The sequence below is a fragment of the Eptesicus fuscus genome, chromosome 6, assembly GCF_027574615.1.
Source record: "Eptesicus fuscus isolate TK198812 chromosome 6, DD_ASM_mEF_20220401, whole genome shotgun sequence".
Classification (NCBI taxonomy): domain Eukaryota; kingdom Metazoa; phylum Chordata; class Mammalia; order Chiroptera; family Vespertilionidae; genus Eptesicus; species Eptesicus fuscus.
The window spans coordinates 57,630,298-57,653,716 of record NC_072478.1 but is presented as its reverse complement, the minus strand read 5'-3'; the positions used below and the strand labels follow the sequence as shown (position 1 = coordinate 57,653,716).

General features: G+C 40.7%; 1 protein-coding gene across 1 annotated transcript in view; it reads right to left on the bottom strand.

Annotated features, from left to right (window-relative positions):
* Nucleotides 1-23,419, bottom strand: part of INPP4B (inositol polyphosphate-4-phosphatase type II B) — a 562,110-nt gene that overhangs the window by 207,073 nt on the left and 331,618 nt on the right. The gene's annotated exons all lie outside the window — the stretch shown is intronic.

The following is a 23,419-nucleotide window of genomic DNA, read 5'->3' as shown; positions in this document are numbered from 1 at the left end:
TAATCTATTTTTATCAGAAAGAAAACTGCATGATTATATACATATACAGTTTAATAAGTGCAAATCATCACCAGTGTAACCACCACCTGTGGAAGAAATAACTCAGTCAGCAACCTAGAAAACCTCCTTTTTGAGCCTTCCCCCGATACAACCCAACCTTCACCAGAGTAACCACTGTCCTTTTGTAATGATTTCCTTTCTTTTCCTTATAGTATTATGACTGCAGACTGCACCTGTACACAGAGTGTGGCTTTCTTTCTGCCTACCTTTCCACTTAACATAAAATACAGAAATACTGTATGTATTCCTTTGCCTTGCTTTGTTTACTCAACAAATTTTTGAGATTTATCCAAGTTGTTGCATGGAGCTAAGGTTCATTTATTTTCATTGCCAGATAGTAATTTCTTGTAGGACTATACCACAATTTATTTATCCCTATTATTGCTGATGGATATTTGGATTATTTCCACATATTGGCTGAAATGAACTAGAATGAGCTGCTGCTTTGGAATCTTGCACAGATTTCTGGAGCACATGTACAAATCACTTTTTAGGGGAATTGCCCAGGAGAGGAACTATAGGGTCTTTAGAGATCACATCTTCAACTGGACCAGAATGCAAAACAGTGCTTCAAAATCATTATATCATTACTGTCAACCATATGAAAATCACACATACATTTTTATACTTGAAACTATTCAACATTTTAATGTTTTTCAACTGTTGACATGCAATTACATCTCATTTAACATTTTTCTGCCTACTATTAATGAGAATAATTCTCAAATGTGTACCAGTCAGTTGAATTTTCTTTTTGGTGAAGTGCGAGTTTAAGTAGTTTGTTCTTTTTTTTTTCTATAGCGATTTGTCTTATTTTTGTTGATATAGGGGTGGCTTTCTTTTTTGTTTGTCTGTTAATCCTCACCTGAGGATATTTTTCCATTGATTTTTAGAGAGAGTGGAAGGGAGGGAAGTAGGGAAAGAGAGAGAGAGGAGAGAGAAACATCTATGTGAGAGAGACACATTGATTGGTTGCCTCCTGCACTCAGCCCAACTGAGGCTGCGGATTGAACCTGCAACCCAGGCAGGTGTCCTTGACCAGGAATGGAACCCTCAACCCCTTTGGTGCAAGGGCTCATGCTCCAACCACTGAGAAACACTGGCCAGGGCTGTAGGGGTGGCTTTATACTTTTTTTGAAAATTGATTTTGAAAGCGAGACAGAGGAAGGAAAAGAGAGAGAGAAACATTGATTTGTTGTTCCACTTTGTTATGCATTCAGTGGTTGAGTCTTGCATTCTTCCCTGACTGGGGAGCCAACCCAACACCTTGGTGTACCCAGACTAGTCTCCAAACAACTGAGCCACCAAGCCAGGGCTACATATTTACATATTTTATAGACACAATGGGTCTTAGTCCTTTGTAATGTGTATGTGTGGCAGATAGTGTCCCCCACTCGACAACTTGTCTTTTCACTCTTTCTATGGTTCCTTTTTCACCTGACTCTCTTAAACGTCCACATTTGGAAACATATGACAATGTGAGGGAAAAGAACTATATAATCATACACCTTTCAAAGACGATATCTCAAGAATGTATCCAATATCATTATCCCCAATTTTGCATCCTAGAAGTGATCTGTCAGCACTTGCTGTATCATCCTAAAATTGCCTATGTGTTACTTTGCAAATGCTTTCAAGACTCTCCATGTATCTGAAACCTTCCCTTTCACAGAACCCTAACACCTGGGCACTGACCTACATATCTAACAAATACTCTAATAAAAAAACCCCAGTTGCTTAAGTGCCACTGGAGAGACTAGCTGTCTGACTGTCCTAGTAGATTAGAAATGCAGAAAACTTCGAAAGAAAATAACATATCCTGCTTGGAGAACTCTGCTCATTTGCCTTGACATAGGCCCTACAAATGAGGGAGGATTTTTTTTGTTTTGTTTTGTTTTGTCCTGCCTTTCTCATTCAACAAAGCAAGGCTCTCAAAGCCTTTTAAAATGCCTCATAAGTATTAAATATTTGCTATTAATTGATTCTGACTATTACATCCTATAGAAAACTTGCATTTAAAATATTCTAATTTCCATACATTGGAATTCGTGCCAAATCCTATTTGCTCCTCCAGATCCTACTTTGCCTTCTGCCTCTGAGCTCTGTGTACACCATCAAGTGGCGTCCTTGTCCTCTGAATGTCAGTTGGGGTCTGACAGAGGGGCCCGAAGGGGACAGGGAGGTGGGGATATATATGCCTTTTATTCCCTTCCTGCCAGGTAGCTTCTGGTTGGCCATGTCCTTTCACCAAACTGGCCTCCATGCAAGGCCCTCTGTTTTCTGAAAGCTGCTCCCCCTTCTCTCTCTTGGGCCCAGGAGTGATAATAGCTCTATCATTATTAGACCAGGTTACTGTGCTACCCTTTGCAAACAGTCCCTTTGTAAATAAACCCTCCTGGAATTATCCTCATTTGCAAGTGCCATCTGTTTCCTATTGGGACTGTGGCTGATACAGGTTTAATAGCCATGCTTGTGAGCAAAAAAAGAGAAGCAAAACAAAGCATTAAGGTAGATTACCGAAAGTGCTGCCTTCCTGGGCTCCTCTGTGCAGCACACAGAAGCAAAGTCCTCTTTTCTATGGAGCTAATGCCATAATCAGGGAACACAAAGATTATGTTGGGCCCTGGGAATATAATAAATAATGAAGAACAAAATTATTCTTCCCTTGGAAGGACAGGTTCTTTATACCAGGACTAAGTTGTAGACCCTAATCATTACCTGCAGCTGCAGCCTGAAAGCACTGAGTAAAGCACTCCCCACATACAACAACACTTTGCACCCTCTTCTCGAGCTTATTCATTCTCACTGCCGCATTTTGAAACATTATTTAGTGCAGGAAAGTGAATTATGTTTCCAGTGACCCCATGAATCCTGGATCTGAATGTCATTCAGTGTGGTTTTATTTTTCCTTTTCTTACTGTGTTTTTTTCTCTTTCTTTAAAGTAAAAAAGGCCATTCAGCTGATGCTTGTTTATCTATTAAAGGCCCGGTGCACGAAATTCGTGCACAGGTGCAGTCCCTAGGCCTGGCTGGCGATCGAAGCGCTAGCATCTGACATGGAAGGGCAGGTCCCAGCTGACCTCTGGGCCCTGGGCAGCACCTGGGCCCCTGTTCACACCCACTTTGGCCTGGCGCTGCCTGCTCCCCTGTTCCACCATCCTGCCACTGTCCTGCTCTTATCAGGGCCCATCAGGGCCCATAGCACCTCCATTGCCACCTGCTGCCAGTGCCGTGTTGCCGACACCCACCATGTTTCATGCCGCCCCCTGGTGGTCAGCGCACGTCATAGCAAGTGGTCGAACTCCCGGTCCCCTGGTCAAACGATCACCCAAGGGGACAATTTTCATATTAGGCTTTTATTATATAGCATTCCCCATTGTATAGCTCTCTTATTTTCTCATGCTTTGAGATAGTATCAATAACAAAAATTTCTCTTATTTGTAGTTCATACAAAACTAAAAAAGCAATGATTAAGCTAGAAAAAAATGGAACAACAAATAATAACTAGTTACACAAATACATGCCTCAGGATGCTACAAAGAAATGTTTTTGTTTCTCAGCTACAAGACTGTTTTTAAGGAAAAGCCTTATTACTTATATACTGTGGAAATGAAAGTCCCTCCAAACTAGGGTATGTTTAATACCACAAAAAGCACATCAAATGGAGAGATTTTATTAATTGAAATTACTAAGTGGAAATGCATATGGTGTATCTGATGAAGGACATACAGTGGGGGCTGCTGAGGCAGCCTCATTTCCATACTTCCATGGGAAAAGATCAGAAAGGCTTAGTTTCAGGATCTCTTCGAAGACCTCAGGGTGGCTCTCATGGCGCCTGCCCCCTGGTGTTGCTGCCCTGTGTAATCCCCTTGCCTTGGGTGTGGACAACACCTATAACTTACCTCTAATCTAGAATATGGCATAGTAATGATAGAATATTACCCTTGAGATTGTTATATTGCATGGCAAAGGTGCTAAGATGCTGGCCTGTGACTACATTATGTTACATAAGACTTTTTTAGCAGATTGCAGCCAGAGACCCTTCTTGTATGGAGTAAATGGCCATGTTGGAGAAGCTCCCAGGCAAAAATCTGAAGTCAAGAAGCCTCAAGTCAAATGCTGGCAAATATCGAAGGCCCACAGTCATACAGCCACAAGGAACCAGATTCTGCCAAGAACTGGAATCAGTAAGGATCAATTCTGCTCCACTTGGCAGCCTAGCCAAGACCTTGATTGCAAACGCTGGGCACTCAGCTAAGCGCAAATCCTAACCCATAGAATTATGTATTGCTTTAAGGTGCTAAATTTGCTATGATTTGTTATACACTTCTCTGGCCCTCAGATTCCTTGCATGTAAAACAGAAATGATACAACCTCCCAGAGTGGTTGCAAACTTTAAATGCAATACTGTGTCCAACGCACACTTCCCAGGACGTAGCTCCCCAAAATTGGTAGCAACACGATTACTACTAGTATAGCAGAAAGTTAAATCTCAGAAGAGTGAATACAAGAGGACGTCTCAGAAAGAGGTGACTTCTACTAATGTTAATAGTGAAGATGCAATCAAATAGAGTAATGATTAACCAAAAACTTAACCAATTTAATTTTATTACATCGGATTTTGGGACTAGTACTGAACAAAATCGAGAAATGGAAGACATTGGTCTGGAGCACCCTCCTCTTACCCTTTCAAGTCCTCCCCACTGTCTTCCCACACTCTCTCAGCTCTCAGGTTTCTCCTAGCAGTGGCCGTTGTTGAGGACTGGGAAATCTATTTTAAGGTAGGTAATCTCAAAATCGCTTATGCCGCACCAGAAACACAACTGCCTCTTCTGCCTGAATATAAGAACTGTTGCATTTTTTGCACATGTTCAATTAAAATTACAGAGAAATGTTTTTAAGAATGTGAACATTTTTATATATAACAATTTGGAAATAGAATTCATACATTGCTGAAAAAGCATTCATGTTACTTAATAGCAGTCTGAACTACTTTTCTTACTGCCTGGATCTCTGAAACTGAGCTTTATTTATGATTCTCATTTTGATTTCAGATCACTTTAATTACCCATAAAGAGCAAGTACCAACACTGAATGGGTTACTACTTATGTTGATGCTTTTAAAGCTAGAATAGCTAGTGGCCTCATTCCAAAGGTTCTATAAACCATTTCTATATGTGCGTGCTATCATAAAATAAATTGGATAGAAAACCTATTATTAGTGGAGAAATGCAAAGCAAAGAATAACTACTAGTACTTTAAGAGTGTCAAGTACAAATCAACGCCACTAACTTAAAAGTGTAAAATTTCATCCATCCCTCAGTTTCATTAGAAGAAAAATCATCAGTGAGGAGATGAAGGATTTCATTTCTATCCTGTCCACTCAACCATCTGAATGAGAAGAAATTTGAATATTAACAGCATGGTAACTGAAGTGAAACATTTTTGTGGTTTCAATTTATTCCTATAAGGCAAACAGGATGTTTTCCAACATAACCACTCAAACAGGAACCACTGAAATTGATAACCTAACTGGTCAATTAACCAGACATCTCATGAACTGAATAGACTACATAGCCCATTCTAAAGGGTATAGTTCATATTTTGTAGAGACAAAGATATTGATATTCTGGAGATGGAGGAATTGACAAATATAGGACATTTATTTAATGTATGTAAGTACATCCTTTGCTTCTGAGTTCACATAAATTCCTATACCTGTGAAGGCTTTAAAAACACCTGCAAATTTGTAATAAATCAAACTAATATAAATTGGCCTTTTACTAACTGAGGAATTGGAGTTTTGCCTGTTTTTTAAAAATATGAATCCCATAATCAGAGTTCCTAGTTGACTGAACAGAATAATGACTAATAGCTCCAAAACCATTCCCGTTACCTTTTATGCCAACTTTTATTTACCCTGTAGTCTGATTTATTTACCTCCTCAACAACTAGAATACTAAGTTCAAATAGTGATTAGCAATAGCTCATATCACTGATTAATTGTAAATTTGTACAAAGCACCTCATCTTTTTGACCCTTTGTTTGTCTCTCGTAAAAGAGAGAAACTATTCTTTACTCTTTTCCTTTGCTTAGAGACTCAGATGCGAGACTACATGTGAAAACACAATGAGAAAAGTAAGGCACTATACAAACTTAATATAAGGTTAGTATAAAGATTAATACTACATTTCTGGCTCACAGGTAGCTCACTGAGTATCACTTTGTAAGTAATTAAGCTGCAACTTAATAACATAAACAATGAGATTTCCTGTGATTTCAAGATGTCACCATTTAGCTGTTTTTAATATTGAATATGCTTTGGTTATCTTTCTAATAATTGCTAGAGATTAATTTTTATCCATTTACATTATATAAAACTAGAGGCCTGGTGCATGAAATTCATACACTCAGGGGGGGGGGTCATTCGCAGTCCGGGACCCTTCAGGAGATGTCCGACTGCCATCTTAGGCCCACTCCCCATGGGACATCCCTCTCACAGTCTGGGACCCCTTACTCTTTACTGCCAGCAGGATCAGGCCTAAACGGGCAGTCGGACATCCCTCTCACAATCCAGGACTGCTGGCTCCCAACTGCTTGCCTGCCTGCCTTCCTGATTGCCCCTAACCGCTTCTGCCTGTGAGCCTGATCACCCCCTAACCACTCCCCTGCCAGCCTGATTGATGCCTAACTGCTCCCCTGCCAGCCTGTTTGCCCCTAACTGCCCTCCCCTGCAGGCCTGGTCACCCCTAACTGCACTCCCCTGCAGGCCTGGACCCCACCAACTGCTATCCACTGCAGGCCTGGGTCCCTCCCAACTGCCCTTCCTTGCAGGCCCGGTCACCCCCAACTTGCCTCCTCTGCTGGCCTGGTCACCCCTAACTGCCATCCCCTGCAGGCTTGCTTGCCCCCAACTACCCTTTCTTGCAGGCCTGATCCCTCCCAACTTCCCTCCTCTGCTAGACATCTTATGGTGGCCATCTTGTGTCCACATGGGGGCAGCCATCTTTGACCACATGGGAGCAGCAATCTTGTGTGTTGGAGTGATAGTCAATTTGCATATTATTCTTTTATTAGATAGGATAGAGGCCTGGTGCATGGGTGGGGGTCAGCTGGTTTGCCCTGAAGGGTGTCTCAGATCAGGGTGGGGGTTCCCTTGGGGCGTGGGGTGGTCTGGGCAAGGGGCCTGTGGTGGTTTGCAGGCAGGCCACCCCCCCCCCCCCCCCGGTGACCCAAGCGGAGGCCCTGGTATTTGGGATTTATTTATCTTTTATAATTGAAACTTTGTAGCCTTGAGCAGAGCCAAGCCTCCTGCTTGCTCCGTGGCTGCAGCTATTTTTGTTGGGATTTATTTATCTTCTATAATTGAAACTTTTTAGCCTTGAGTGGAGGCCTAGGCCAGCCAGGGTGTGCGGAAAGCTTGGCTTCCTCCATTACCAAGGAAACCCAAGCCTCCTGCTTGCTCTGTGGTCGCAGCCATCTTGGTTGGGTTAATTTGCATACTCGCCCCTTATTGGCTGGTGGGCGTGACTTGTGGGGGTAGCAGAGATATGGTCAATTTGCATATTGCTCTTTTATTAGATAGGATAGCCCCACCTCTCTTGTGAAGGGTATCATGCATTTAAAGAGAAATAAACACAGAAATAAATAAAAAACTTTGCAGATGGGAAAGAGAGCATTAGTCTCCTTATCAGAAATATAATATAGCCAGATCCAGTCTGTAAAACAGGGAACCCAAGGCGGAGGGTAAAACATATTTTTAAATAAAGTGTTGCATAGACTCTCTACTCAAACTAGGTTTAGCAACCCAAAGGATGGCACTCTAGTGGGGAAAATAGATGTGGCAAATTTTCCTATTTCCATCATGCCTGTCCCCAGGTAGCTGGCAACAATCTTGCTTCTACCAGGTGTAAATTTGCAAGAATGGAAAAAGATATCAGATAGAGCAAGAGAAACCAACTCTTTTTCCAGCAATACACTCATCAGTCACTCAAGAAACAAGGATATAACTATTTTTTTACAAGATGACAAACACTCACATCACTGAAGATGTTTATAGTTTTTCTTTAAAACATAAAGATGTAAAATAATCCTTAATTTCTACATTTTTTTCCATTTTGTGTCATTCAGTTAGCACACAACACTATTTTATCTAGGTGGAGTCCTTTAAAATAAAACATTGTTCTCTTGGTGTCGATCATCTCATTTGATTTGTATGGAAGTGCTTTATAAGCACTCCTTAAATTATTCTAAGCTAACATTGCTTGGCTCTACTTATTTCTATGCAGTCTCAAATTCACAACTTAATAACACTGAAGTGCACCTAAATCACTTATATTTGGGAAAATATGCACAACAATAAATTCTTTATGGAGGTATCTATGCATTGCAAAATCATAATGTCATTCTTTAGTGCAAAAAGAGACATTATATAGCCACAGAAATACTTATAACTAATTAAATTATATTACAAGACACACTAAAGGTGACAAATCTCTTGAATAAAGAAAGCATTTCTTGGTTAAAAGGATCTGTATTCACTATCACATAACTCTTTCCTCATTTTTAAAAATGCCAGAGTGTTTTTGTGTGAGGGAATAATTGTTTGCAAATCAAGCACTTGAAAAATAGTAATAAAACATACAGAAAAATACAGTATATGACATACATTCATTCATAGAGGTGTGACAGGAGAACAGGAGATAGCTATGGGTAAAGGAATGTGGTTACATACTCAATGCACATAGACTTTTGGATCAGAAATAATATATATACATACAACATCAAACCATGAATCACAGCCACATTAATTAGAAAGGGTAGAATCTGAGCAGAGGTAGACAATGCAGTGAATTCAAGTCAAACTTAAATAGCCCAGTTCCAGTGGTCTTCATAGGAAAAGTCACAGTAATTCATATTTAATTTAGCAATGATCAAAAGAACCAGAATGGTCAAAGAAAATAGAGGGCTTATGCTTACATAGATTTAGGGCTTACAACTGTACATTCTATCTAATAAAGGAGTAATATGCCAATTGACCATACCTCCGCTACATCCACAAGCCACGCCCACCAGCCAATCAGGAGAAAGTATGCAAATTAACCCAACCAAGTTGGCTGCGGCCACAGAGAGCAGGAGGCTTGGTTTCTCTGGCAATGGAGGAAGCCAAGCTTCCTGCATACCCTGGCTGGCCCAGGCCTTTGCTGAAGGCTACAAAGTTTCAATTATAGAAGATAAATAAATCCCAGAAACCAGGGCCTCCACTTGGGTTGCCAGGGGGCGTGGCCAGCCTGTAAACCACCAACAGGCCCCTCACCCAAGCCACCCCACGCCCCAAGGGAACCCCCACCCTGATCCGGGACACCTTTCAGGGCAAACCAGCTGGCACCCACCCATGCACCAGGCCTCTATCCTATCTAATAAAAGAGTAATATGCAAATTGACTATCACTCTAACACACGAGATTGCTGCCCCCATGTGGTCAAAGATGGCTGCCCCCATGTGGACACAAGATGGCCACCACAAGATGGTCAGCAGGGGAGGGCAGTTGTGAGCGATCAGGCCAGCAGGGGAGGGCAGTTGGGAGGGACCAGGCCTGCAAGGGAAGGCAGTTGGGGGCAATCAAGCCTGCAGGGGAGGGCAGTTAGGGGTGACCAGGCCAGCAGAGGAGGCAAGTTGGGGGCGACCGGGCGTGCAGGGAAGGGCAGTTAGGGGTGACCAGGCCTGCAATGGAGGGCAGTTAGGGGTGACCAGGCCTGCAGGGGAGGGCAGTTAGGGATGACCAGGCCTGCAGGGGAGGGCAGTTAGGGGCAATCAGGCTGGCAGGGGAGCAGTTAGGCATCAATCAGGCTAGCAGGGGAATGGTTAGGGGTGATCAGGCTCACAGGCAGAAGTGGTTAGGGGCAATCAGGAAGGCAGGCAGGCGAGCAGTTGGGAGCCAGTAGTCCTGGATTGTGAGAGGGATGTCCAACTGCCCGTTTAGCCCCGATCCCACCAGGATCGGCCCTAAACGGGCAGTCGGACATCCCTTGAGGGGTCCCAGACTGGAGAGGGTGCAGGCTGGGCTGAGGGACACACACACCCGTGCATGAATTTCGTGCACTGGGCCTCTAGTTTTCTCTATAATTGCTAATACTTTGCCTTCCTTAGTGTATACATAGCTAGTGAGTGAACTTTGGGGTAAATGGCTTCTTTAGTTTTCTATTATGTGATTGTGGCAGTCTGGGAAACCATTTTCATCTCAGCTGTCTACCTAAGTTTGCTGATGTAAAAATACAGTAGCAACTCATTTAAGTCATGCATATATAGTCAGGACAATAAGGAAATGGAATTGTAGAAAGAAATAACAGTAGAAATAGCTCTCAGTTATCAGACAGCATTATCATCATCTTATGTGCTGAGCTGGGCACTTAATTTAAATGGCGTGATCTCTGCAGCCTAGGAATTTATGAACTAAAACATAAATAACACACTCTTGTTCCTTTGCAAGAGAAGAACAAGAAAAGAACAGAGATCTGCCCTGGGAGCTTGCTAATTAAATCCACACATTTAAACTCTAGGATAAACTGGTGATCAGCTTTTATTTCACTTTTCTCCTTTTTAACTCTTGCCCTCTGTCACCCCATAATTTAAAACGATTTTGGTGACAAAAAACTTATAGAAGGAATAAAAAAGGCAAATAATCTCAATCATTAAATAACATGAACAATAGACGCTGAAATGAGACTGAAAAAAAGTGACATATTGATGATGTGGGAAAGGATAAAAATCTCTTTCATTAACCAAACTGGCATCCGAATAAACAAAGGTGGTAAGAGAGATGATCTGGATGAACAAAGATAATAAAAAAAACTGTACATTAAAGTGAAGAACAAAAGAGGAATAAAAAATGTTTAAAAAAAATTAAAAGAGAGGGTTTGGAAGCTGTTTAGCAAAATAAATTGTCCTACATGGAATTATGGCTGCAGCAACTCAGCAAAACAAACAAACATTAATTTAAGCATACACTATCTAAATAATTGAAATATTTGGCTTAAATTGGATCTTTTAACATTTAAAGAAAACACATTCTTATTGATTTTTATAGAGAGAGGAAGGGAGAGCGAGAGAGAAACATGGATCAGCTGTATCCTGTACTACCTCTGCTGGGGATCGAGCCCACAACCTCGGCATGTGCCTTGGCCAAGAATCAAATCTGTGATCTCTCAGTGCATGGGAAGATGCTCAACCAACTGAGCCACAATGGCTAGGGACTTTCTAACATCTATAATAATAAAAGTGTAATATGATAATTAGACTGGACGTCCTTCCAGATGACCTTCCGGATGAAGCCGGGGCGGCGAGGAAAGCCCAGGTCCCGGGTGCCTGCCAGCGGCCAGAGGGAAGCCTGGGTCTCAGGTGCCAGAGGGAAGCTGGTGCTAGCAGCCGGGGGAAGGAAGGCCTACTCTTGCACGACTTTTATGCATCGGGCATCTAGTTTTTATATAAAGTTGCAATGTTAAGTAGCAGTAGCATAAAAGTGCTAAATAATGACAAGCAGAGCAAATCTCCAAATGAAGGTCCCCAATTAGAAGTGACATAAAAAGGTAGGGCCCGGTATCTCTGACCTCCATAGCATTGCCCAGGTTTAGTTTCATGACTGATTCAGATGGAACAGGTAAAGATACCAGGCTCAACTAAATTATATGGTTACTTTAATTTTTAATTTCACTCTATGTAGATACAACCAGTCCTCCTTTACAAGAACATTGAAGCAATCTTTCTGTTAATGAATGTGTGGTCATGCAATGCCTAGATAAGCAACCATGTTTTCAAAATATGAAGAAAAGACTGAGTTTTGATAATTGATTTCATCACACTGAGTGCCATTCCCTTGTATGATAATCTATTTTCAAATTAACCAAATGAGTGCTTAAATAAAAGATTTATATCATTTTAATTTCAACTTTAAAAAGATATTCAACAGATCGGAAGTCCAGCCTTACCTTCAATTGGGGAGACCTTGGATACTTCCTGGGACCCTACAACCACATCACCCAGGGACCAGCTGCCTCAGCTGCAAACCCATGAACACCAAGACTCCAGCTTCCCCAGCTGGGGGCACCTAAAAAGTTTGTCCAGGGGGCCGAAACCGGTTTGGCTCAGTGGATAGAGCGTCGGCCTGTGGACTCAAGGGTCCCAGGTTCGATTCTGGTCAAGGGCATGTACCTTGGTTGCGGGCACACCCCCAGTAGGGGGTATGCAAGAGGCAGCTGATCGATGTTTCTCTCTCATCGATGTTTCTAACTCTCTATCCCTCTCTCTTCCTCTCTGTAAAAAATCAATAAAATATATTTAAAAAAAAAAAAAGTTTGTCCAGGGGGAGACAAAGCAACACCGAATAGGCGGACAGGCCCTGCGCCTTCTCACAGAGCAAATAGCATTTAATCTACAAAATTTACAGAGTACTCATACAACTTAACAAAAGGAAGATAAATGATCCAATTAAAAAGTGGGCAAAGGATCTAAATAGACACTTTTTGAAAGAGGACATACAGAAGGCCAAAAGCATATGAAAACATGCTCAAAGTCACTTATCATCCAAAAGATGCAAATCAAAACAACAATGAGATACCATTTCACACCTGTCAGAATGGCTATCATCAACAAATCAACAAAGACAAGTGCTGACGAGGATGTGGAGAAAAAGGAACCCTTGTGCATTGCTGGTGGGAATGCAGACTGGTGCAGCCACTGTGGAGAACAGTATAGAGTTTCCTCAAAAAGTTAAAAATGGAACTCCCATTTGACCCAGTAATCCCACTTCTAGGACTATATCCCAAAAAAACAGAAACACCAATCAGAACGGACATATGTACCCCTATGTTCATAGCAGCACAATTTACAATAGCAAAGATTTGGAAATAGCCTAAGTGCCCATTAGCAGATGAGTGTATTAAAAAATACTGTGGTACATCTACACAATGGAATACTATGCCGCCATAAAAAAGAAGGAATTCTCATCATTTGCAGCAACCTGGATGGAATTGGAGAACATTATGCTAAGTGAAATAAGCCAGTCAATGAAAGAACAATACCACATGATCTCACTCATTTAGGGATAGTAAAGAACATTATAAAGTGGTGAACAAAAAGATAGATACAGAGACAGTAAAGCACCAAACAGACTTTCAAATTACAGGGGGAAAGTTTGGGAAAGGTGGGGGAGTTTTGAAATCAAACGAAGGACTTGTATGCATGCATATAAGCATAAACAATGGACGCAAAACTCTGGGGGGGAGGGCATGTGTGGGTGTGGGGTGGGGGGGTAATAGTAAGATATGTACACATATAATACCTCAATAAAAATATATAAAAAAAAATACTGTGGTACATCTACACAATGGAATACTATACCGCTATAAAAAAGAAGAAACTTTTTCCATTTGCAACAGCATGGATGGAACTGGAGAGCATTGTGCTAAGCGAAATAAGCCAGTCAGAGAAAGATAAATATCACATGATTTCACTCATATGTGGGATATAATGATCAACATAATTTGATGAATAAGAATAGATCCAGAGACAAATGGCAGGGGAAGGGAGGGGGGTTAGAGAGCAACCAAAGGACTTGTATGCATGCATATTAGCATAACCGATGGACACAGACACTGGGGTGGTTGGGGCTTGCCTGGGGTGGGAATGGTTGGGGGGGAGGGCGAGGTCAAGAGGGGAAAAAGGAGACATATGTAAAACTTTAGACAATAAAGAAAAAAAAGACCAAAAAAAAAAAAAAGATATTCAACAAATATCTACTGAATACCTACTATGTGCCAGTCATGGGAACCAATATTCTTCACCCAACTGCTTAATAATACAAAGAGTGTTAAAGAGCCAAGGCTAGTAGGCATTAGTTTTCAGATGAAAATGCCACATGTATTCCAATTACCTGATTATGACTATTATTTAGCCAGTGCTCTGAGGAGGAAGTGCGGCCCTTCTCATTGGGAATCACTCACAGTGTTGCACCGTGGCTGACACCATATGAAGATTAGAGTAAGCCAAGTCAATATTGGTTTGATCAACTCCCACAGGGGTCAAAATATTCATAATAAAATTAATATATTTACCTTTTGCTGAATTAGCAAAGATGCTATTATGTTTGTTTAATTTCCAAATTGGAAATATCAAAATTAAAAATATTAAAAATCAATAAAAACATTATTACAAATAACCCATTAATTAAAATATCTGAGTGAATACTTTCAATGTGGACTTTTCTCCTGAGGACTCTCTGATACCACAATATAGAAGATTGAAAATGAAATATGAATGAATTTATGAGACGAAGAAGGGGTCCACTAGGTGAATTGTTTTTTTCTAGATTTAGGTGCATGTATAACAGCAGAGGTGGTTTAGAAAAGTGGGACAATCTTCCATAAAGAGAAGGAAGGGTCTTGGCACATACACTCCCTTGAGGTTAAGTATTTACATCCTAAATCACAACAATTTCATGATACCCTGAGGGAAAGAGAGAGGATTCAGAGAATTATAATTGTCAGAAACTTGACAGAACATCTGAATGGGACAATCTGTAAACTCTGCTATATAAATTATAAGATAAAATCAGAGCTCCATTATGTGACTGCATACCCATCTGCAAAATATACAAAATATACATCCATAACAAAGATAAACTATGAGCTCCAACTTGTGAATGATAACATTCTTCCATCCTGAAGCCTTTGCTTGTGCTATGGCGGCGGGGGAGCCAGAGAAGGGGCCATTGTAAAGAGACCAATGTGAACCCTAGAGGTCACCAAGGAAGAGCCTTTGTTTCCATTGGCCTCTATATTAACTGTTCCATTATTAATTCTCTTGGATTAATAAGAGGATAAGAAATGGGTTGACCTTTGCCATTTTAATGAAGTTAAAACAATCACCACCTAGTCACTTCAGCATTTGGTCTCATTTAGAAAAATATTTTCTTTCTAGTATATTATACCTTAGAGGAAGAATCATTAACCAGTCAACTTTTGAACCCAGATTGTGGACCCAAATTGGGTTGAACCTGGAGCCCCAGTCCCAGCCATTCGCCTTGCCTTCAAATTCTTCCTCAACATAGTTGATGAAGGAGACACTAGAAATTGCTAGCATGTGGGCAGCTCTTTCCCTACGTTCTTTTTTTGCATCCTCACAATTGACAAGTGCAAACCTGGGATATAAGGAAATGAAAGAACATCTCTCTCAATGTGAGTTCGGTGACACACTAAAGGAACATGGCTTCAGGCCTGCAAACTAGAAAGAGCTCAACCCAAGGCAACAATTGTCTAAAACATCCCTAGTGAACAACTGAAAGTAAGAGTCCTTTCCTCTGTAGCCCCAGAAGATTCGCAGAGCAAAGCCTTGCTGTGTAAGAATCCCCCGTGTCCACTTCAGTGAGTGCCCGCTCCAAGAGCTGTTCTGCCAGAGGGAAAACTGACTTCATGCACTTCACAGCCAGCTCAGTGCAGGGAGCCTGAGGCTGCTGCTCTGGGAAGCTGGTGTTTGCAGCTCAGCCTTGCCAGCACCACTGAGGAACACAGAGCAGATGCTATTTTCCTCCCGTGTTGACCCTCTTTCGGGAAGAAAGGTTCCTGTCCTTCCAAATTTCTACCTTATTTGGCTCTTTATTAGCTATCACTACATACTCTGTCTAGGAGCCAAGATTGTTATAGCAATAGCCTTTTATTGACAATCTGAGTAAAAATAAAGTTGGGTCCATTGTCAGCAATAGATCTTCATTTAGATATAAACTTTGATGTCACAGAAGATAGCCCATTCTCAGCATACCTCTTTTTAGTTCTCCTCAAAAACGAAAAACAACTGATAAAAGATAAAAGAAACATTTGAGAACCACTTTCTAAATGAGGGTTACAAAGAAACATGACATAAAGGGGGAGCTATTTTTTATGTTGTCTGTTGGCTCTCTTTGTAAGTTAGATTCTTGGGAAGAAAGATTGACTTTCTCATAGTAGCTTAGCACTAAATGGTTCTCCAAGAGAATGAAAGTCAAACTACTTTCTCAGCAAATATGTAGCTGAAGAGCAGAGACTGATTTAGACACAGGGAGGATCTCATGGATCAGGTTTTCCATTGTCTTACAGAGGCATGAGAATATTACTTCCCTTAAAAATATAAAACATGGCTGAAACCGGTTTGGCTCAGTGGATAGAGCGTCGGCCTGCGGACTGAAAGGTCCCAGGTTTGATTCCAGTCAAGGGCATGTACCTTGGTTGCGGGCACATCCCCAGTAGGGGTTGTGCAAGAGGCAGCTGATCGATGTTTCTCTATCATCGATGTTTCTAACTCTCTATCCCTCTCTCTTCCTCTCTGTAAAAAATCAATAAAATATATTTTAGCCGAAACCGGTTTGGCTCAGTGGATAGAGCGTCGGTCTTCGGACTGAAAGGTCCCAGGTTCGATTCCGGTCAAGGGCATGTACATTGGTTGCGGGCACATCCCCAGTAGGGGTGTGTGCAAGAGGCAGCTGGTCGATGTTTCTCTCTCATCGATGTTTCTAGCTCTCTGTCCCTCTCCTTTCCTCTCTATAAAAAAATCAATAAAATATATTTAAAAAAAAATAAAATAAAATATATTTTAAAAAATATATAAAACATGGACCTTCTTTCAACATCAATAGTTTATTAAAATAAAATATTTTCTAAACATTATGTATCAACACAATACTCTTTGAAGTAGACAATTTTGTGAGAAAAAATAGTAATCACTCTATCTGAATGTAATAGCAAGAATTGTCTTCCATAAAAATCACATGATTAGATTCCCCCACCCACCCGCAACACCAAGGGGTCAAGGAACCATACATCACTTCTTTATTTTTCAGCTATACTTTGCCTTCCGTATGCATCTTGACCAGGGATCGAACCGGCAACATTTGGGCATACAGGATGTCACTCCAACCAACTGAGCCACCCAGCCAGGGCTATCTGCTTATTCTTTTCAATGTAAACAGAAATAAGAGTTGTTTTTTTAAGATCCTCAATGCACTCTAAAAATAATCATGCTTTAGGACATACACCGTTATCATCCCAATCAAAGTCATTTCTTATGCTCTTAGATTCAATAGGCCATGGAAAGAAAATTAGCAGGAGATGTGGTGCTATCTGTTACTTAGCCTTTCTCTGAGCATCCAGGGAGGTGTTACATCAAGAATATATGGTACGCCCTTGCTTTATTTAAGCAAAATAATGAAAGTGGAATAATTGTTACATTCTCTGTTCAATAATTGGTGTCCACATTTCAACTGCCACTTCTCTAAGATAACATAAACATAAATCAGAGTGCATAATAGTCACCTTCTTAGCAAAACAAACAAAATAATTAAACCTAAATCACCAATACTAATATCATTCAAATCCACACCCCACTTCCACTTACTTTGGATTTACCTCATTCTGTGCTAATATTGTAATTCTTTGTTACAGTAAGATAAGAATATTACTCAGAAACCATGGAGTCTCAACCCTTAGAGGGCTCTGTGTGGTGTAAATATTAAGTGCCCTGCTATTGTAAGATATGTGATGATATAGAAGTTGTTTAAGAATATCTAAGCCACTATTATTTTTCAAAATTTAAAAGAGCAAAATGTTAATGATTATAGCATAAATAATAAATCCTACTTTTACATTGCAAAACTACCCTATATTTGCATCTCAGTTTTCAAAGCAGTTTTATATACAACCGTGCCGGTAATGATCTGTCAGTCCCTAATCCACTGCCTACACTCTGCCTTGTGAAGTTGAGGCTGGGCCTCTGGAAACACATTTTTGCTTTCCCAGCTTGGCTCTGGGTTTGGCTATTCTAACAAGGAGTACTAGCTGGATATGGAGAAGTCTGGAGGAGGAAGAAGAAACAGCTAGCCTGGGGGCTAGATGTCAGTCTTCTTGTGGTTCCTCAGAGCTTTGCCCTAGCTATACTTCTTTACCCAGGGAGCAGGTTTGTGGTTTTTTCCTGTAGCAGGAGCCCAAACAGCCTGCAATACCCCCACCACTTGCAGCCCTGTCGCACCCTCTCACAGACACAAGTGCCAGCCTTGCCTTTAGACAGCAGAGTGGGTCTTAGGCCTTTGGGACTTCTTAAAATATCTTTATTATTGAAAGGATTATATACAGTATTTTCCAGCATATAAGACAACTTTTTAACCCAGACGACTTTCTTCTCAAAAGTCGGGGGTCGTCTTATACACCGGGTGTCATCTTATAGGGCAGGTATATCCCAAACTCTATATTTTAACTGGAAAAGTTGGGGGTCGTCTTATATGCCCAGTCGTCTTATACGCCGGAAAATATGGTAGGTCCTCCTTTTCCCCCTATTAGCCTCTTCCAGCCCTCTCCAGTCCCCTCCTCCCTCCAGGCCCTCACCTATGGGGGAGAGGGGAGGGGACAGGAGCTGGCTGAAAGAGGTTAATGGGGGGAAAAGAAGGACCTATGTAATACTGTCCACAAAGCTCATCAATAGTGAGCTAATAGTCTACTGGTCCTTTCCTCCAAGGTTCTGTTTTCATAATTCCAAACTCTTCCCTTTGTTCTTCCAGCTCTAAAGGTGAGCCATCGTTCATAGTTGCCATCTTTGTGATAATTTTACTTAGTTAAACATGATATGCCTACTTGGTTCCTTATATACCATATCTATGTCCAAATAACTGGTGTGGTTTCTATCTCCCGACTGAGCCCTGGTTGATTCAATAACCCTATGGGGAGACAGATGGGCAAGCGTTATTGTTACCCATTCACAAATGTTCACAAATTTGATTCTAACCCTGGGAAAGGAAAACCTGGGAGTTGAACTCATTCTTCAAATGCCCATCCTGGCACTCTTTCCATAGAAACTGCTTCCATGCACAACCTTCAAAAAAGTATTTCTCAAAGACACTCTCTATGCGCAATCAAGAACCATAGGTAGAAAGTATGCAACGTGACTCAGATAACCGTGGCTATTTAACATCGGCTCTCTCCTACAAAGCCCCAGGTGAATTTCTACATCAAAGTTCTTTCATTTCAATCCATTCTAATAGTTTTAAGAATTTGAGTTAAGACATATACTTATTCCTGTAGTATAACAAACAGTCATGATCCATTAAAATCAAGCCCATTAAAGAATGTCAAAACCATACTTATGAGCTGATTATTTCCTGTGGAGTTTTAAGAGTGAAATTTCAAAAGCAAAAGCAAAATACCAAATAAAATGTAGTTCTCGGTACTGCATTTGCTTACTGCCAGATAGTCTATAAATATGAAAATTGATCTGGGGAGCTGCTGCTTAAGATGAAAGCAATAAACGTTTCCTGATGGGGTGCTCAGCGAGATTTTCCAGACATGGGCTTCCTTACTCTTGTTGGCCAAATAATATGTTTTTTCCTCCTGTCTGCTCAGTGAAATGTGTTTCTAAAGGCTGCTTTGTGTTCCTGTAAATCACAGGAATTCCTTCACGGTACAACCGGAGGACCAGGCGGCACAGCCTGATCAAGTTGAAGAAAGCCGCGAATAGTTCCCAAATGGCCTCCTTCCACAACTGGCTGCCTCATGACGACAACAAAAAGTGAAAACAGAAACAACACAAGCAAATACATCAACTTTTGTTCTTCCCTCATTTCTTTTTAGGTCGCCAGGACTGAAACATGGGAAAAACAGATTACAGGGACAGTATCTGTAGTGCCTGCACTATATAATATATTAACATACACATCCTGTATGACATAAATATAGCAAAAGCAAGGAAGGGAAAACTATAGATATAATTTTTCTACACTAAACAATATTCCCAAACCATATGTTCATATGTCTCACTAGGAATTAAACAAAGTTACCAGCTAATTTATTAGGATCAGATTTCACTTCCCTTTTGGAGGCTTATGGCACATCACTCACAGAACAAAGTAAGAAATGCAAAAACAAAAGGAACCCTCCCACCTCACTCAATTGCTATTACTGAAGCCCCTGTGAAAGAGCAATGTTCACTTTATAGCCCCAGCATCACAGGATTTGCCACTGAGAAACTCATGTTAAATGACCGCATCTGAGTTGCCTCTGTTTGTGGCTAAATCCTGCCTGCTGTGTGCAGGCCAATGTCCTACAGTAGCAACGTGCCAGATCATCCATGGGGCTTGAACTGATGACAAGTGGCCTATTCATTACCCATAAAATAGCTTCCAGTATAGGTGGTGTCTTCCCAAGTCACTACTCAGATGACTAAACCCTTGTGCACTTGACTTTGGAGATTGTCTGATACTTTGAATCACAGAACTTAAATGTGCTGTCATAGAGCACAGGTTAAAAGGTGAAAAGTCCCTAACAATCTTTTTTTAAATATCCATCATAAAAGAAACAATATTTATGTCTTCAATCTTTAACTGATGAGATATAACTGTGAATATTCTCCCTTTATTCTGTTAAAATTGGTAACTGTAGTGACTAGAGATCATGCTAATATAGTCAGTAGGGAATTGTCAAGACTGAAAACACTAAGATCCTTATGCTGCAGTGTTTTTTTTTACATCATGTGTATAAATATTAGCCTCTAGGGGGAACTCTAGGCTCTTCACCTTAATTTCCCTAAAGGCTATGTCAGGAAAAGAGGAGAAATCTCCAATCCTCTAAGGGGAATGATGGCACTGGTCAGATTCCAGGACATTGACTGGAGCATGTTTTATAGGACTGGAGCTTTCAGCGGGGTTAAAAGTCAGCCTAAGCGGAACAGACTGACAGAGGTCAGAAGGGAGGGAGGTGGGGGGAGGCACGTCCTATAGGGATATGGGATGGGGCTGAGTGGAGGTTGGTAAGGGGGGTGGGGATGAAATAAGGAACATTTGAAATAGTGTCAACAATAATTTTTTTAAAATAATAAATACATAAATAGATAAAAGTCAGCATAAAAAATTACTTTTTTTCTTCATCCTTTATTCCTTTCACAGGGCAAGCTGACTGAGTCACTGTGCTGGCAATCTCCTCTCTCTCTCTTTCTATATATCTGTATGCCTATATACATATGCATATGTAAATATGTATATACACACACACATATGCATATTCACACATACCTGGGGTTATTTGATGACAGCCTTTGCTCAGCCATCCATGTCCATGTTTCTGAGGGCAAATATTATGCAAAGGAATATTTGGCGTTCCTGATGCACTGACCATAATGTCACAGCACTCTAGATCTCTCTTCGACTGCTAGTATGCAGGAATATTCTAGAGTGTTTATTTTTGAACTGCACAGAATATCATTAACTAGTTTTGTAACTTTGGGCATCTCACCTTGTTCTGAGTTTAGAAATGTAAATGGTTTCTAAAGTGCTTTCTGGCTCTGAAATGTTATGCATTTTATCTCCATCAGTTTCTTTCCAATGGTAAGTGAAATTTAGTTCAACAACTCTTGGCAGTCTGAGTAATTTTCCTTCTGGGTGATTTCAATGGCACAATGCCATTCAAGGTGATAGAGCAAAACCCCAAACATCCAGCAAAGCATATTAGAAAGAACTCAAGTCAAATGCATATGACCAGTTGCATCACTACATGCAGAGACTTGGAACACAACAGCCATAACCAACCTAACCAGGCAAATCTCAACAGCAAAGCCGCCATGTACCTTTAATCCAGCATATTGGATAACATGGGCGATGAGCTTCTTAGAGTCCTGGGACTTAGGCTCAGCAACTGTGTCTGCTGACTCTTACATCTACACATTCAGTGGAATGCACTGGCATAAATCATCTTCCTGCCTGTGCTAGCAGCTTTTCATCTTCCAACTATGCAACAATCCAGAACAGGGCTGGATGAGCACAACTCATCTAAGTGTAGGAGGAACAAGATTTTCACAGAAAAAGCAGAATCAGAGAATTCTTGTCTCCCCCCCCCCCCTCCCCAAACTTGGAGCTCTCACCATTTCCATTTTGTATATTTTATATATATGGACACTCAGGGAATAAACTGGCTAGAACAATTCAGGCAAAGGACAAAGAAAAAAAAATAGAATCATGAATTCCCTAACTATCAAAATGAATTGGCATTATGGAAAGTAGACCAAAGAAAGATCTTAAATGCATTTAATCAGATATCCTCACTTTACAAACTAGGAAATTATAACTCAAAGAGGTCCAAACCTTCACTGGAATGATTTTTATTTTGGATTTACTGTAGATGCTATTATGCAAATGGAAAATCCTGCTTGTGCAACTCCAGAGTTTAGAGAAGAAAGTGAAAGTACACCTAGCATTAGCCTACTGTATCAGTTATCTATTTCTGCAGAGCCAAACATCTGGATATTTAGTGGATTAAAATAATAACAATGCATTATTCTTCATGATTCTGAGTTTATTGCGCAGTTCTGTTCATTTCACCTGGGCTCACTCAGGGGGGCCAGTCAGCTCGAGGCGTGGCTAGTGCCAGATGCTCTAAAATGGCCTCACTCCTATACCTGGGGCCTCATCTAGGATGGCTAGAACAGCTGCAACTTCTAGGACTCTCTGCATGCCATCTTTTATCTGGGCTTTTTACATGTTGCTAGACATACTCCATGAGGACAAAAGTAGAAGTTGTAAGTCCCTTTATGTCACTTCTGCATTCTACAGGTCAAAGTAGGTCACAAGGACAGAGCAGACTCAAGAGGTGGGGAAGTAGACTACACCTCTTTACAGGAAGAGCTGCAAAGAATCCAGACATGTGATATGGAAGCAACCTAGGTCTCCATCCATAAATGAATGGATAAAGAAGATATGGTATACATAAACAAAATAATATTAGTCATCCATAGGAAAGAATGAAATTGTGCCACATATGGACAACATGGATGGACTTAGAGGGTATTATACTAAGTGAAATAAGTCAAAGAAAGACAAATACTGTGTCACTTCACTTATATTTGGAATCTAAAAAAAAGTAAACAAATAAACAAGCAAAATAAAACAGGTATGTCCATCTATGCAGTTATTTTATATAGTTTCTGTGCATGTGCTATTTTTTGTGTATATTCTTTGGGTGTCATCCTTGATGCTTGCTCTTTACCTCAGCTACTTTATCCTATGGCTCACTAAGTCTAGTTGATTTTTTCTCCTGAGTTTAGCTACAATTCTCCCCATTCTGCTGTGAAGATGCTGATCCAGCCACCATCATCTATTCTACTTGCTCAGCCCAATCCCCTTTAGTCCATATTCCACAAAGTAGCTAGAGTTATCATTTAAAAATACAAATAAGATTATACCTCTTAACTACTTAAAGCACTTCAGTGGTTTCCTAAATCAGATAAAATTAAATTATCCTAAGATAAAACTGAATTAAAATATCTTCAGACTAATATCTAAAGACCCTACTGGTATCACCAG